This window comes from Nannospalax galili, unplaced genomic scaffold (genome assembly GCF_000622305.1).
Source record: "Nannospalax galili isolate Female #2095 unplaced genomic scaffold, S.galili_v1.0 scaffold1014, whole genome shotgun sequence".
NCBI lineage: Eukaryota > Metazoa > Chordata > Mammalia > Rodentia > Spalacidae > Nannospalax > Nannospalax galili.
This window is the reverse complement of record NW_008335824.1, coordinates 378,397-394,943: the sequence shown is the minus strand read 5'-3', so window position 1 is coordinate 394,943 and position 16,547 is coordinate 378,397.

Here is a 16,547-nt window from a genome sequence, read left to right as displayed (position 1 = left end):
GCATTCAGAGGCTAAAAACTGTCCCAGGGTGGTTAAGGATCTCCAAAGATTAAATAAGGTGCACTTCTCCCCTGAGAAAGACTGTGCTAGGGATGGAGGCAGTTTTTCCCAACAGGGCCTTCCCCAGTAGCCAGGTATGGTCAATGGAGAGGTGACAGATATGGCTACAGCCAAGAGGCAGACCCAGAGCCTTCCTAACTCAGGCACCAACAGGTACAGTAGGGACAAGAGAGACTCCCTGCCTCCTTAGACCAGTACGGGGTCAGGCAATTTGAGCCAGCACCTACAAATGTATCAAGCATAAGAAGATACAAAGAGACTCCATGTAAAATTCCCCAAATGCAGAATGACTCCAAAGGGATAACTAAAGATAGAAAAGAACTAGCCAAATTAATGCCTCTTACCTGTGTTATGGTACCTAACAGAGATCTATGGTGAAAGCAATTAATACAAACGGATAAAACTTTTCCATGTTGTGTTAGACCTTATCTATGATTGAGTTAATATATAATTTTAACCTTTGAGTATTTTACAGATGTGAGAACCATTTGAACGATACCTGAAAAAACAAAGGTCAGCTGTAGCTATAAGCTACAGCTTTCTTGGGAGTTTTACAGTTGAATAAAATAAAGACAGAGGCTCCCAAAACTATACAATTGTTAGGAAAAACTACAGTTCCAGGGGTGGATTGCCCCCCTATGAGTTGTTTGTCAGAGAGAGATCCTAGAGGTCCTCAAATTAACCAAGGTTATTGCCACTGTTGGTTGTACACTTTAAAGGTCAGTAAGGCCATGTTGCTGAAGACACTTCATGATATAAGCATGGGAGAGGAAGAGATGGAGCCAAGACAAAGCTAAAAACTCCATGCCACTGGATCAATGGCTTTCATAGTGTCAGAAGGTGCTATGCAGATGGTTGGGGAAAAAGGATCCCCTATGATTCTGCCCAACAATGTACCCCATGTGCTACACAGTATGGACATGCCAAGATATGCCTGGTATTGCAATAACGGCTCAACTAACATAGGTACAACTGACAAACTTCTAATTGGATAAGGCCTACTCCTAGGGTTGGAACACACATCTGGTGCTGTAGTCCAGGCCAACCCTGTGTCAGGAAAGGCTACAGGCCCCAGCAGGGAAGCCCTTGCTAGTATACTGCTTAATGAATATGGTATACCTACTGGGATAGATTCTAGGCATTTGTATTTACATCCATGTTTGTTTAGATGTGTCTACTTCTATCCATTTGTCTTTATAGTAGGGGAAACACCACTGAGATAGATCAATGGCCATGTCTTGAAGATAAATGATGGGGAGGCCCAAGAGGTCATATTTTGCCCTGATACAAGAGAGATTTCTCTGCATCTGTCACCCCCTCCAAGGCTCAGGGATCTTTGTAGAAGAGGTGGCAGAAAGTTTGTAAGAGTCAGAGGAAGGGATGGAGTGTAGCCCAAATGCTCCTCAAAAAGCTGAAGCTGATCCAGGGTGAGTGTGGGCAATGCAGAGCACACTGGGAGAAAGGGGTGGATCCACTGCCATATTGGACATGGGCAAATGCAGAGCTAGAGAAACCAGGGGTGGGAGATGGATGGTGCATGCATTTCAAATATGAAAAAGGAAAAACCTATAAGAATCCATGTTTTTATAAGTTACCACCTCCTAAATATCATATAAACCATGCAAAATCTAAATAAAATGTCTTATGTTGGTTCGTCAATCTGAGTCAGGACTCGAAGACTCTAGAATCCTCAGAAGACATGTGCACATCCCCCAGAGAGAGAAAAGGGAAAAAATTAGTGAAACATCATGCAACAACCATTAAGAGAAATCCTGCCTCTTCAATTTCCATTCAGTCATCCTGCCCTATGGTTTTCATGTGGTCTGGCCATGTAACATCAACTTTTGCCTGAAGTTTTTAGACCACCTAACAATTTTCATGTGTGCAATCCTCTTGTGATGTGATCAAATCCCTTAAAGTAAGACTACACAGGAAAGAAAGAGACAGAGACAGAGACATTGACTGTTTGTTCTTTCTCTGTAGAATCCTAACTGATCTATTAAGTTACTATGGATGTTTTTAGAGTTTCTTATTATTTTTATATTTTTAAATTTTTACAACATAAGAAGATAAAATCTTATGTCTATTCCTTATGATTTTTGAATCCCAGAAAATCTCAATCTGTTGTCTGGTGTTGGATGGCTATCTTCCATGGTTATTTGGATCTGTGTGTGTCTAGTGATCTATAACTGTTTGCTCGTATTGGATGAACTTCACTACATGGCTTGTATGATGACCCAAACTGAGGGTATTTCCTTCTTGGGAGGGCTTTGCATTTTTTTCTGCTGAGAGTAAGGTAGTACTACCGATCTGGGGTGATTTCCACTCCTTCCATCCTCACCAGATTGTCCTGGAGTCTCCCTTCAGCTATCTCTCCTCCATGTTATAGGTTTGAGACCTAATTTGAGGACAACTAAATTTACATCAGTACATGATCTCAGATGATTATTTATTGCTTCTGTATCATTTATTTTGACTATTTAAATGTTTCCTTACTGAACAAGCATATACTCACAAACATACACATAAACACTTTATGGAAGATCTAATTTATCTTTTGATGGGACTGCCCCCCATGTCTGTTCAGATATCCATAAAAAATATTTCCAAAATTGAATAATCTCTTTAAAATTATGCAGGCAGCAATAATTAACAAGGGTTACAATTAATAGAAATAACTAAATTCATTATAATTAGAAAATAATGGAATTTGTTCAAAAGTAAATTTTTCAATACATTTTCTTTATTGTTTTGAATTATGTTTCTAATTTAATGTTGATGGGTCTTCCTTGTGATGTTATATTCATCCATGTCTGTGTTACTCCTTACTTGGTTGCTAATGATTCTTTTAATACTGCAGTAGCAATGTTTAATGAAACCCATAACCTGTCACAATATGTCTAGGGTACTTTGGACAAAAGGATGGTCTACCTTACAGCCCATATCACTGATATAGCTACCAGCATTAATAATACTTGTGTTGATATCATCCCTTTACCCTCTCTGATGCAAGATTTTCTATGACATTTGCAATCCATTGGTTCATGGTTCAGTAATCCCCTCAAGGCCCTGTTTTGGGATGCACTAGTTTTGGCTGTTATAATTCTGCTTTACTGGTTAGAGGACTGTGTGCTGGATTAGAGATCAGCACCAACAAATAGCAATGTTGGCAGAAGTCATTCATGAACAGTTACCCTGCAGGCTACTGCCTAGACACATTTGGCCTTGACAAGGTTGGAGAATTGAGACCCTTAGCCCAGTCCAAGCATGTTATGTTTGCAGGGCAGGTTTTATGTTCTTCCACCTAACCATTGTCAGCTTTTATAAAAGAAAAAGGGGGACCTGTAGGCCAAATTCTAGCCCTGCCAGGGCCATTTCATAGCTTAGGCCCTTTTCCTGTATCAGAATTTAAACTGATCCATCAACATAGAGTCCCCCCGACCCCCATAGCCGCACCTCCTTCCACACCTTTCCCCACAGATGGCCAGAGAGTGCATCATGCTTCTGCTGTGCTTTGCTTGGTCTGCCTCCTCATGACAGCGTGATCAGTGCATGATCCCTAACGTTATATGTAAGAGTGTGATCAGCATAACCTTTGCTACCATTGCTCCCCAATGGATGTTCTTTCATGTTATCATATGGTTATGTGTATATATACAGTCTGCTGAAAAATAAAGTTGAGTTCCGCCCTCTGATGGTCTCTGGAGTGGTCTTTGCTCTGTAGCACTTGTCCTTGGTGGGGTGTGGACTTACACTGGATGGAGTGGATCCACTTAATGTCACATATTTCTGAATTTGTAAACAAAATAGTTGGAGACTGAACAAAATGTACCTCTAGAATTTTATAAATTGAACTTTGGGTGATTTACTTTCTCAACCTGCAATGATGAGGATAAAATTTATCAGTGATGCCTTACAGAGCCAAAAAGTCTGCTTGAAACAATTTTATATTTGGAAGAATCTTATTTTGGGTAGCAGGAGGAAAAACAATGATTGGAAATGCCATCAGTCAGCATATCAAACCATTTTTCTTGTGTATGAATCATAGATCCATAGAAACCAAAGTTTGAAAATGATCCAATGTCATCTAACTATTGCTTTTAAAAATGCCACAATTTTCTTGTTTTGTTCATATTATATTTTAAAGGCCTTTCAGGTCTGGCTTTAAATTTTTTACATTTTTATTTATTTATATTTTGTTTATGAGTGTTTTGTCTGCATGTATGTAAGTGCACCTGTCTCATGCAATGTTTGCAGAGGCCAGAAGATATCATTGGATTCTCTAGAACTGGAGTTACAGATGGTTGTTAGCTGCCATGTGGGTGCTGGACACTAAACCTGAGTCCTTTGCAAGAGCAGCTTGTGTGCTTAACCAGTGAGCATTTTCTCCAGTCCCTATATTATTATTTTCATTATAGAAAGTCATTCAAAATGCCAGGAGGTAGAATGACAAGGTTCTTTTAAATGTTTAAAATGAAATGGAGAAAGATAAAAATGTCCTACTGTAAAAATCAGAAACTATATCATATGATAGGATAAACTATACAATCTTGAGTAAGATTAGCAAGTATCTTATATTGAAGCTGTTTAGGAAATAAATTGATCATTCAAATTGTCTTAATATACATATAGCATATTTGCAACTTATAAAGTATGTTTCTAGTAGAAGTTCAGAGTACCCACAAGAGAGTGAATATGTTCACTATCTTTCCAGATCTAAGCCAAATAAATCCCTAGCTTAGCAATTCATCTCCTCTTATGATATGAACCTGGGCTCCCTATGCCTCTACAAACTACTACTCAAGTTTAGTGACTACCATCCTTCAGCTACGTAGATCTGAACCTGTCACAGACGAGTACAAACCTTTCAATGGCTGCAATTCTTACACAACTGAAGTAGAAATAACCTCTTTAGAATTGATCTTCAGCATAATTCCCTGGTTTTGTTTACCATACATTGGTGCCTTTACTGTCTTTCACTGCCTATGGTTTGGTTATCAAATGCACCTGCTAGTCTCTAAATATGTGTTCCATCCTCTGGACACTTTGTCATGGAATACTTTCCAGTTTCTACACACCTACCCCACACACAATTCAATAATTATCCACTGAAGCTTTTTTCCTCTAAATATTATTTCAGCCCATATCATATTTAAAAATAAACACAGAGTCCTCAACTACAAATTGGTCCTTCTTCTGTATACTCCACTAATATTAATTGCTTCCCCATCCTAGCATTTATCAGAAATTGTATCTGAGGTACAGTTATAAGGTCACTAACCCTATTTATATGTGTGCTCTTAGTTGTAAGCAAGTGCCTAATAGTCATCTTTGGTTTCTTCCATAGAACTTGCACCATCTAAATCCATTGAGTATCAGCTTGTTGCTATACAGACTTTACTAACTGCTCTTATGGCCTACAAATTTAGATACTAAAACCATAATGTATGATTATCCATATATAATTATATAAAGCAGAGAATGGAATTCAACATTATCTACATTGTAACTAGCCTCTGACAATGTATTTGCCCTCTTAAAACTTCAGTTTCCTTATTAACAAAATAAATTTACAACTACACCCAACTTGGAAGGTTTTGTGAAGATTAAATTGCATAATGTTATTCAAACTCAGACATGTTCAGTTGTGGTCCACAGGATGCATGCACCTCAAGGTAGCTATGAATGCAGCTTAACACTACTTTGTAAATCTGATTGAGACATCTACAACACAACCACTACACTTAAGGCTTAATGAACATTGTGAAAGATGTGGTAGAAAGACTGTAAGAGCCAGAGGGGCAAGACATTCATTGCTAGTTAATGACAGGGAGCTATACCAATGAAATCTCCACAGTATGGTAATCTAACAAGACCTGAATAATGAAAAAAACAGTTGACATGCGAGGCTGGATGGGGAAATTTTTATTGGGTCCCACTTCAAGATGAAGACCTGCAGACAATCAATAGATGCTAAGAGAGATTCAGTTGTCTCTACAGACTAGTTCCTTGAGAGATTATCTATTCCCAAATAGGCAGCCCTAAACAGAGGTAAATACAAGAACCCAAAAAAATAGATCTTATGAGGTTTTTAGGTGATTTATTTTGTTACTTGACTCCACAGTTCTCAAGCATGAACTTTGTAGACGACATCATGCTGCACTGTCGCAAGGTTGGACACATTGTGAGTACCTGGCACAAAAGACAGTCAATGAAAATTAGTTGTTATTAATATTATATTATTGTTTTCAATAATTGCATATGGTTATTCTTTAAAATAAAATAACCATGAGACCAAAATTAAAAAGAGAGCACCAATAACCAATTAGAGAAAACTTAGGAGTGTCACATGACTGTCACATGACATTTAAGCATGTAGATTTCTGCTTATTGAAACCCACAACAGGTTCTGTGGTGCTGGATCAATGTATCATTGACATTCATTCTGCCTCATCCCACTGTGGTCCTCCAGTGACTGGTGAATGCACCTTTACCACAATTTTGTATAAAACAATATTTAAATAAATACAACCCAGGCAACTAAAAAGCACATAAAACTTTGAATTTTCAGAATCTTTTTATTTGGAAGCAATAATATAATATGCATGCATGAGTACCCTAAATATATTTTCTTCAGAGATATATTGTTTTATTATATTAAAGCTTTACACAAGTTTTGCAACTTGTAGAAGTTCATATTAACCTTAACTTACAAGCTACCAAACCCTGTTGGATTTGACTCCCATGGCCTTATGAAGCAAGCCTTGGATAACTACTCTTGTCTGTCCTAGCCAATGAAAAAACTCCTTCAGTGTCCTATCCAAGAACGTCCCATAGGGCTTTCTAGCACCTTCCCACCACTCCCCAAAATAAAGATTCTTCACCCCCATTATAAGGTTTTTCTGACATAAAGTTTAAAAAAATGAAATGAAGATTATAACACAGGTAATCACTATTTAACTTTGTACAGATTTGCCTCACTTGGTAATTGTGAACTTTTCAAGGAATGAATAATCTTTATCAGCTTTCTCCTTTTTGATGTCTTGCTTCTCATTGCCTAGTAGAACTTCAATAGGCAGTGTAGATTCAATAGACATATACTGAATTAAAAAAAATAAAACACACACAAGATCTCTCTCTCTCTCTCTCTCTCTCTCTCTCTCTCTCTCTCTCCTTCCTCTCTCCCTACCACCTCCTACCCATATTCAATTAGGTTTTCTAAGGCACACTTTTCTAGTTGTCTTTTTTGAGTGATTTTATTGTAGCTCTACTGGACTGTAAAATGCAATTTTCCAAGCCTGAGCTATGATATACAAAAGATCATTACGTTTGATTCTAGCATTCCTTCAATATATCGAAGGCTAATTGAAAGGAAATCACATGCTCAGGCATGAACATGTCTCAGTCTTTTTCTTCATAGATTCCTCTGGGAATCTGATTATAATTCTCCAAAAGGTCCATTTCTAGGTATATGATATTATCACAGGCACAATGACTTGGGGAAAAAGTTTAAAAGGAAGTTTGCCATGCACAGAAGTTCAAATGCTTTAACCAGTTATTCAACCATTTACTCCTGTTGAACTTGCCTCACAAGGTTTTCCCAAATAAAAGTCCACAATATCTTGTCTTATTCTTACCTAATTTAAAATTGCAGACCTAGAGAACTATCATTTCAATCCCAAAGCATTTGGGATATAGAAGATGTTTCAGCCTTGATAGCAATTCACGGGCTATAAAGGATATGAAATAGCCCTTCCTACCAAAAACCAACCCAAATTAGAAAATGGAGATGGTTGTGTGCTAACATCAGTAACAAGAAGAAGTAAAAAAAATGGATAAAGAACACAAGGTATAGGAAAAAACATGTCCTTCAGCTTCAAAGACATAAATTCTTTTGAAGAAGCAGAGATATTTGAGGTTGTAAATTACAATGTCAAATTAGATAGAAATCTTCAATATAGCTCAGTCTAAACACCATACAGTGTTCTTTTAGACAGAGAAAGATTGTATCACCCATGTCATAGAACAGACAGATGTGAAGTGATAGAATTTTCCAGATGAATGATAGGCTGCACCTGGAATTCAATGTTCAGGTTTGTGCTTATCTTGTACTCGAAAGATCTAGATAAACTGAAAATACTTCAGAAGAAGCGAAGAAAAAAGATGGTTAGTAGAACGAAAGTTTTGATAGATGAACTGAAGACAAAAAAGCACATTTGAGATTTCCAAACAAGATCTTAAGGGAGAAATTATTAAGGAAATTCTACTGATATGTTAAGTTTTCAATTTAATATTCAGCAAAAAACACACTTGAGGGGATTAATCTGTAGTATTTGCGGCCAGTACAATGAGGTGAAACTTTGAGTAAACTATCTGTGAAAACGTTTCAACTCAAACAAGTGACCATAAAATTCTAGCCCAGGAAACTTCATCATGAGCACGATACTAAACTACAAATGTTCATGTTCAAACCAGAGCTCCTGAGAGCATTGTTATAAGATTTCCAGGGTAATCCAGGGATGCACATCAAATATTGCAAAACACTGTTTTCATAGCAAAGAATAAGTTTTTAGACAAGACAGTCCTTCAATTTTGTCTCACTCAGTAAAGAAGAATGAAATTATGTGTTTTGCAAGAAAATTGATGGAACTGGAAATCAACATACCAAGCAAAATAAGGCTGACTCAGAAAGACAAATATCACAAATTATCTTTCACTTGTGAATTATGGATTTTATATCAATATGTAAAATCATTATATGTATGGTATGGAATCAGAAATAAGATAGCTGAGGTAAAAAAATATATTAGTGGAAGGGAGAGGGGAGAGAGGAGAAAGAATGTGAAGGATGAGCATGATTCAAGTACATGGTATACTTGAATGAAGACATCTGCAAAGCAGAGCAGTATAAATACACACCAATAAAAGTGTTAAAATAAAAACAAAGTTTATGACCTACAGATCAGTAGGAACAATTTCCCACGATCAGTAGGAACAATTTCCCACCTTTCATTCCTGGAATTTAGTCCTCGCATCCTGGTCACTTTAATTATCCTTTTGAAGTAATTCAATGCTATTTTGCTCTTATTCAGTGCCTTAGACATTTTCTCGTTGTGTTATACCTATGAGAGCCTCCAGAAAGAGGTGTGAGAAGATATCATGAAATCTTTGGTATGGGGAAGTTGGGATACCACTCAATTCCTGTGCCCACATACATATCAACTGTTGTTCTGAGTCTGATGCATGCATGCAATATTGGAGCCTGCCGCCTTTCACAATATCCAAAATATATAAAACAGCTGTCAGAAAACATTGATTCCTGAAAATTCTACAAGATGAAAAATTAAGTTCTTTTTGATAGCTTATTGAAGAATACAGTTGAAGAGTTAATGGTGAAGTTATTACTACAGAAAAAAGAAATAATTATTCTAACCCTTGTTATAATGGTAAAGTGGATTTCGTTCACTATTAGGATCAGATCTCAAGACTACCATAGCAAGGAAGAGACACAAATATAGGATAGCTGGACATTGGTAGCTAGTGAGCAAAATGGCCTCCAGGGTGGGGTCCAATGCATAAAAACTACTAAGAAGAGACACTCAGTTTAAGGTTCTTGCTAGACTTATTAGATTATGAAGTCAGGACGTGGTCGTGAGAGTCAACTATGGAAATGTAGAATGTGATCACATGTCAACAGCGGGTAATCCTCTCTAAACTGAATGCACAATACTTGTTAAAATTTAGTGATGTAGCTGAAGACAGGACCAAAGCGTGAGGGCTACTCAAAAAGATGGATTATAGGAGTCTGACTGAAATTTGCTCAAAGAAAAACTCTGTCTCTGCTTCTCTCTCTCTCCTACATGTACACATACATGCGCGCGCGCGCACACACACACACACACACACACACACACACATACTTGCATCAAATTTCAGCTTTCTGAACATCCATGAAGAATGTATTCTGGGATTTCTCTAAAACAAATATGAGTGAACAGTGGGGCTAGAAAGATGACTCAATCATTAAGAACACTGACTGCTCTTACAGAGGCACCAGAGTTCAATCCCCAGCACCCAAATGATTGCTAACAACCATCCATAACTCCAGTTTCAGGCAATCCGATGGCCTGCTACTGACCTCTGTGGGGATTGCATGACACAGATGCACTTATACACATGCAGGTGATACACTCAGACACATAAAACAAAAATAATACATAAAATATTTTAAAAACGAGTATGAATGAACAAGAAAAAGGATCTTCTATTACACTTTTACTGGGGAAACCAAAAAAGTCAGGTAAATGGTATATATCAAGATGTCAAAATCATAGGAATGACTTGTTACTGCTGGTGTTAACCAAATAACTCACAAGGAAATAAACCTTACATGGCTTAGAGAAGCTGGGAAAGTGGGAACATGTTGAGGGGTAGGGGAAATCCAACTCCTAACTTCACGGGCATTGCATGACACGGATGCACTTACACACACGCAGGCAATGCAGTCATACACATAAAATAAAAATAATAAAAAAAAAAATTTAAATACATATATTTGTGTGTGTGTGTGTGTGTGTGTGTGTGTGTGTATCTATGTCTGTGTAAAAGAGAGCGAGAAAGCCAGAAAGAAAGAAGAAAAGATTTAAAAGTTCTTATAAAATTTAAAACAAGAGAATGTATTTTTGTGAGCCAATTATTTCAGTTTTTCAAATTCCAAAAATTTGATGAAGAAAAAAAGATAGCATTTTGCCCCCATTTTGTAATTAACTGCTAACATCAAATCAATGAGATTAAGTATGATATTAAGGTTAATGTTGTTGACATCTTCTGAGACTTTGCCTGCAACATTTGTATCTATACAGTAATACCTGTACTTTAAAAAAAACTATGAATTTTATCATTTATGAAACATCCTTTTTCAAGCTTAAAAAATACTTTTGTAAGAAAAACAGTAAAATATATTCCAATGCACATTTTCCAACAAGTTTGTTCTCAGAAAGACTTCTGGTTAACTTACATTTGAAGGTGAATTTCCTTAAAGTAATCTATATTGTTTTTTAAAGTATCTGCAATGCTATAAGAAGTAGTGGAACACAGTTCTCTATGTGTCTTCAAACTCCCAGTTATTTCTTACTGAAAGAGAGTACACTGTGGAGGTAACTGAAATCTGCATTGAAATAAAATTGCCACGCATAAATTTTGTTGGAATGCACCTCTATAGCTATGGCTTGGATTTTTACTTCTTTATAGAAGATGGCCCATGTTTCAGATAGAGAAAACGTTGACAGAAGAAATAAGGTATTCCTGACAATAGTAACAAAATTAAAACTATACTTGAGATAATAATGAGAAAGAGTAATGACAGAAAAGGTAACATGTAGTCTCTTAATAATATACTGAGCTCAGTGTTTGTTTCCTATTGACAGCTATGTAACACAAACTACATGTTCAGCGAATATTTGATAATTGTAGTGAAGACATTGTGATGAGCTATAAATAAATTTGAACTTATTACATATTAGCACTCAAACTACTGGAAGAAAATAATTCTGACTTTGTTGATGTTTTCCCCAGCATTACATTTCAAAAGGAAACTTCAATAAGTATGGCTACAGCGTATCTAAACATTTGCCTTCTTTTCAGTGGAGAAAATGATTTTTCTCTGGTGATTTTAAGTAAACTGGTTATTAGATTTCTTAAGTTGAAATGCATGCCCACAGCATATGTGTATTCTAAGCTGTAGCAGTCTGTAAAACTAAAACTTCATGTGGAAAAGAGCCTGGGAGCTACAGAGAAACAAAGGCCCTTGGAAACAAATATTTCACATTTACTTTAATTCTACTGTCAGTAAGTGAATGTACACAGTAAGTAAATATCTCTGAAAAAAATCAGACTGTTGTTCTCTCAATTATTATTAACTGTTCATGAGTTAGTTAATCTGTTGTTTTCTCTCTGGCAAATTCAGGTTGTGCTCCAATCTGTACTATGTGCAGTAAGGGCTGTAGATGTGGGAAAAAGCCCATGTGAAACCTTCACCTGCCCCTGTAGTATATGCAGGAGGAAAGAGTAGGTACAGGGTACAATCAGAAGGGGCCTGCTGGAATAAGAACATTGCAGACATGCTGTTGCTACTTCCAAATTGAGGCTTAAGCCTTCCAAGTGGGGAAAGATCCTTGAAAACATCCCTTCTGCAATTTTTCACTTTCATCTATGCGATGCTATGGCTACCTTATGAAAACATCCTAAAGAGAAAAAAAAAGAACTTGTTTTTCAATCACTAGAGATCACAAACTTAAGTGAGTTTTCAGAGAATTTTTGGATAGAGAGGACAAATTTGGGACATCCATAGTTTCGGAGGATTTAGTTAAGTCAGGCCTTACAATTTTGACACCATACAGGGATTAGGTTAAGACTGCGTTATAGTTTAAGAAAAGTGAACACATTGATGCAAGAGTTTAAAAGGAAACTTGAATAGTAACAGGTAACTTGATGATCCCAGTTGAGTGAACTGTTGAAGAGAAGGCTTTTATGAAGAGAAGGTCATGTATTTTCAGGAAGTAAAACCATCCACACCAACATTATATTCCTGGGCAAGAAGTTCCTGGAATAATGAAGTCATGGTTTGAGGCCTTATGTCCTTAAAGGACTAAAGAGTCTGATAACATGTTATTAAAGAAGTGACTGCAAGATCATTGACATTTTGTGGATTCATAATGTTCTTACTATTACAAGATTCCCAAGGTAAAGCATAATTCTCTCTACTGTTCACAACATTTGACCAAGAATAAAGTTTATGCTGCTTCTTTGATGCTGGTCATGAGTGTTAGGAGAGATAGAATTCAAAACTAGGCAATCAAAAATTACCTAAAAGTAATGCCTCCTATTCTAACAGACTGAACCCTCAACTTGTTTGTGAAATATTGAGATTGCAAAGCAACTTTTAAAGTCTGTGTTGACTGGTAGATGCATACTTTAGTCTGTTTTCTGTTGATGTGAAAACTAAATATTAAAAATAGGATATTTTTAAAGGAAAGATGTAGATTTTTCATACATTGGGGTTGATGAGATATTCAAGGTGGAGGGGTGTATCTGGTGAGAAATATGCTTTTAGTAGGAACTCTACAAACTCACATCATGGTACATGGTGGGATAGTGTTCAAGCTCAGGTATCCCGTTATTCACATGAAACCACCATCTTAATGGTTGAAGTGGTGACCCAAGTTTGTGGTCTCACTTAACTTTAATTACTACCAACAGTTCTATTTCCAAATTCCAAAGTATCTGTTTTAACATTCCCTTCAGTAAAGAAATACTCTGCATCTGTGTGTTTGTGTGTGTACAGTCACATTTACAGACAACATATAGCCAATATAACTTGATATGAACTTACGGAAAATTGGTTGCAAAAATGTGCTTGAATAGCTGAATGTCTTCCACTTTGTAGTAGTATTTAAGAACTTAACTAATGTCTACATTGTATTTCTTGGAAAATATTGAAGTAATCTTTAGTATAGGAAATATGTGTACATGGCTATAGTCACAACTACTCGGGAGGTTGACCTGGGACGATCTCTTGAGCACAGTAATTCATGTTCAGCCTGGGTAAATAAGCAAGATCACGCTTCTAAAAATATAAAATATTAAGACTCCATTGAAAAACTGTACTATCTTTTAACTGAGACACAAAAACCACTGAGGCTTTAAGCATGCTGTGGTTCTCCAATAGATATTTTATGATTAATTCAGAGAAACAATTATGAAGATTTTTTTCTTATGAGTAAAAGAATGAAGGTATGCCAGGACAAGAACCTATTTAATAAATAACGAAGTTAGTAAAGAAGCACTAACCTCTCTGTGTAAACATCTCAAAAAGCTGGCTTAGTGGGGAGAGGAAGAAAGAAATTTTCTTTCTTATGTGGAATTTGTAGACTATGAGCTATGTTTTAACTACCTTTTCTCTCTAAACTCAAGTATTCCAAGGACTGTAAAAACCTCCTTTCAAGGCATTCATCTCTTTTTCTTTCACTAGACACTTAGTTTTCTGAGTCAGTATCAATTCACCTTAGTTTCACCTAGTGACTTCGTAATAACAGACATGTAGTAATTATCTCGGGTTTGATTAAACTTACCTAATGCTTCATATTTTTCTGGCATAACAGGTCTCTCCCAAATTAAGGAAATTTCTAAACTTTTGTTTCTTTTCCTCTTTAGTTTCTTCTAATTATGAGTTTTTGCATACAATTTCAGGCTGAGTTGAATTAGAGACATGAGCAGTGAATGCTTCAAGACAAACATCACTCCCAGGCATCTGATAGACAGAGCAGTACTTTGGTACAGAACAAATCAGACTTAATTTCTTCTTGAGCTGGTGGAAGTTTTCAGTTTAGAGCCTCTGGCTCTGAGCAAACTTCAGCCTGTCTTTCATCTCTTCTGAAAAAAACTACTTTTCTTGGATACAGATAGGATTTTTGTCTACACATTACCTGCTTTTGCACTTACCGCTTCCATAAACTTTTGCACAAAAGTCTTAGCAAACATGACTCTCTTTAGGAGCATCCCTGGGCTTCTCCTTTTAATTTGAAGAGTCTATAAGCAGATGTGTCTTTTATTCATCATCTGTGAGGAATTTAGATGATCAGATTTCAGTTCTATAGAGAAAACACCAGTTACTCAGACAAATCTACAAGAGATGCAAAATACAACTCCAGCTATTTTAAGACTATGGAGAGCTTGAGAGTCCGGTAAAGTAAACCTCTGAGGGGATCAGAGAGAGATCCTCAAAGACAGCAGCAATTACTGATCAGATGGGTTTTTTTATGTTTATATCTTACAAAATTACTGCTGTAATTCTCTTTTTATGCTAAATTTAGTCATTGACATTTAAGGATTACAAAGATGAAACAGGGAAGGAGAATTAGGAAATAAAGATTTTTGAGAAGAAAAAAAAATAGGTACAGTGATAATAAATTTCCAATCATGAACGACATACAGTCAAATCCTTTTTCAGTTTGAAGATGGATAGGGTACACTAAATAAAGATGTAATAATGGTTTTAAAGAAAATAGAAGTTCCTCAGTGTTCCCTGAGCTTTAGGTGTAGAAGTTACATTGAAGGTGTGTCACTTAGGACTAAACATCTCAGAGTAACTTGTTTCCTACATTTGATCAGTTGTGGAACCTTATGATAGTTTTCATCTGTTGCAAGAAGCAGCTTCTTTTATGAGTATGAGAGCTACAATTGTCTGTGAATATAAGGATATGTATCTACAATATAATGAAAAAATATTACATTGGCCTAGGAAAGAGACAGAAATAGGTTTTTCTCTAAGATCTATGACCATGCAAACCATGTGTACTTGGCTATGTTTACAGTATCATGAATGAATTCCCTCCTATTGAGCAGGTCTCAAGTTCAATTAGACAGCTCTTGATTATCCCCAGAAGAAAAGTGTCATTAGTGCACTAATTTTGATAACGTGCTGGGGCAGTCATTGTTGTTCCTAGATTTTACAGCTGTATTGAACCATCAGTTGGTTTTCTCCATCGACAGGTTGCATAGTATCTTCTAATAACTATGGAAGCTAGTCTTCAGAGAAGAGGCTGCCAAATCAGTTCCAGCTCATTTGTTCCAAGTCCTGTCTCCAAAGTATGTCCTGTCTTCAGCAATAGGGTCTTACCTTCAAGTTCTGGGTGGCAATCAAGAGCTGTAGCAATAGCCTGTGGCATTTTGAGGGTCTCTTTGACTACCAACACCACATAGGATATTTCCCTTGTCTGACACTGTGATTTTTGTTACATAGCCTTCAGCTATACACCTTCACTCATGTATGTATTGTACATGGTTTTTGAACAAGCTTGTAAAATAATACATTTCCATTTGGCGTTTCACACCACCTAAATATTATTTATCACTCTTTCCTTTCTCTCATTTCCTGGATAGCCCTCCCTTCTTCCATCCAAGTTAAGGTACCTCCCCCCATTTTCTCCATTCCCCCCTTAATGATACCTGATTCCCACTATCCCCCTTTCTCAAGTTCCTTCTTCCCTTTTAATCCCATGGTTTCTTTCTATTTTTCTGATTCCCACAGTTACTTCAGGATATATACTCACATCTAAAGATTTGGAGCTGTCATCCACTAATGAGAGAAAACATTTCATTTTTTGTTTCTGAGTCTGGACTACCTCATTCAATATAATGGTTTCTAGTTCCAGTCATTTACCTGAAGTTTTCATGATTTCATTTCTCTTTACTGTTGAAGAGAGCTCCACTGTGTACATGTACCACATTTTTACTATCCATTCTTCAGTTAAGGGACATTCAGGTTGTTTCCATTTCATAACTCTTATGAAAAGAACAGCAATAAATATAGTTGTGCAAGGATCTCTGTAGTAGAATATTGAGTACTTTGGGCATATGACAAGGACTGATATAGCTGGATCACATGACAGATTTATTTTTAGAAGTTTTTTTTTAATAATATTTTGATT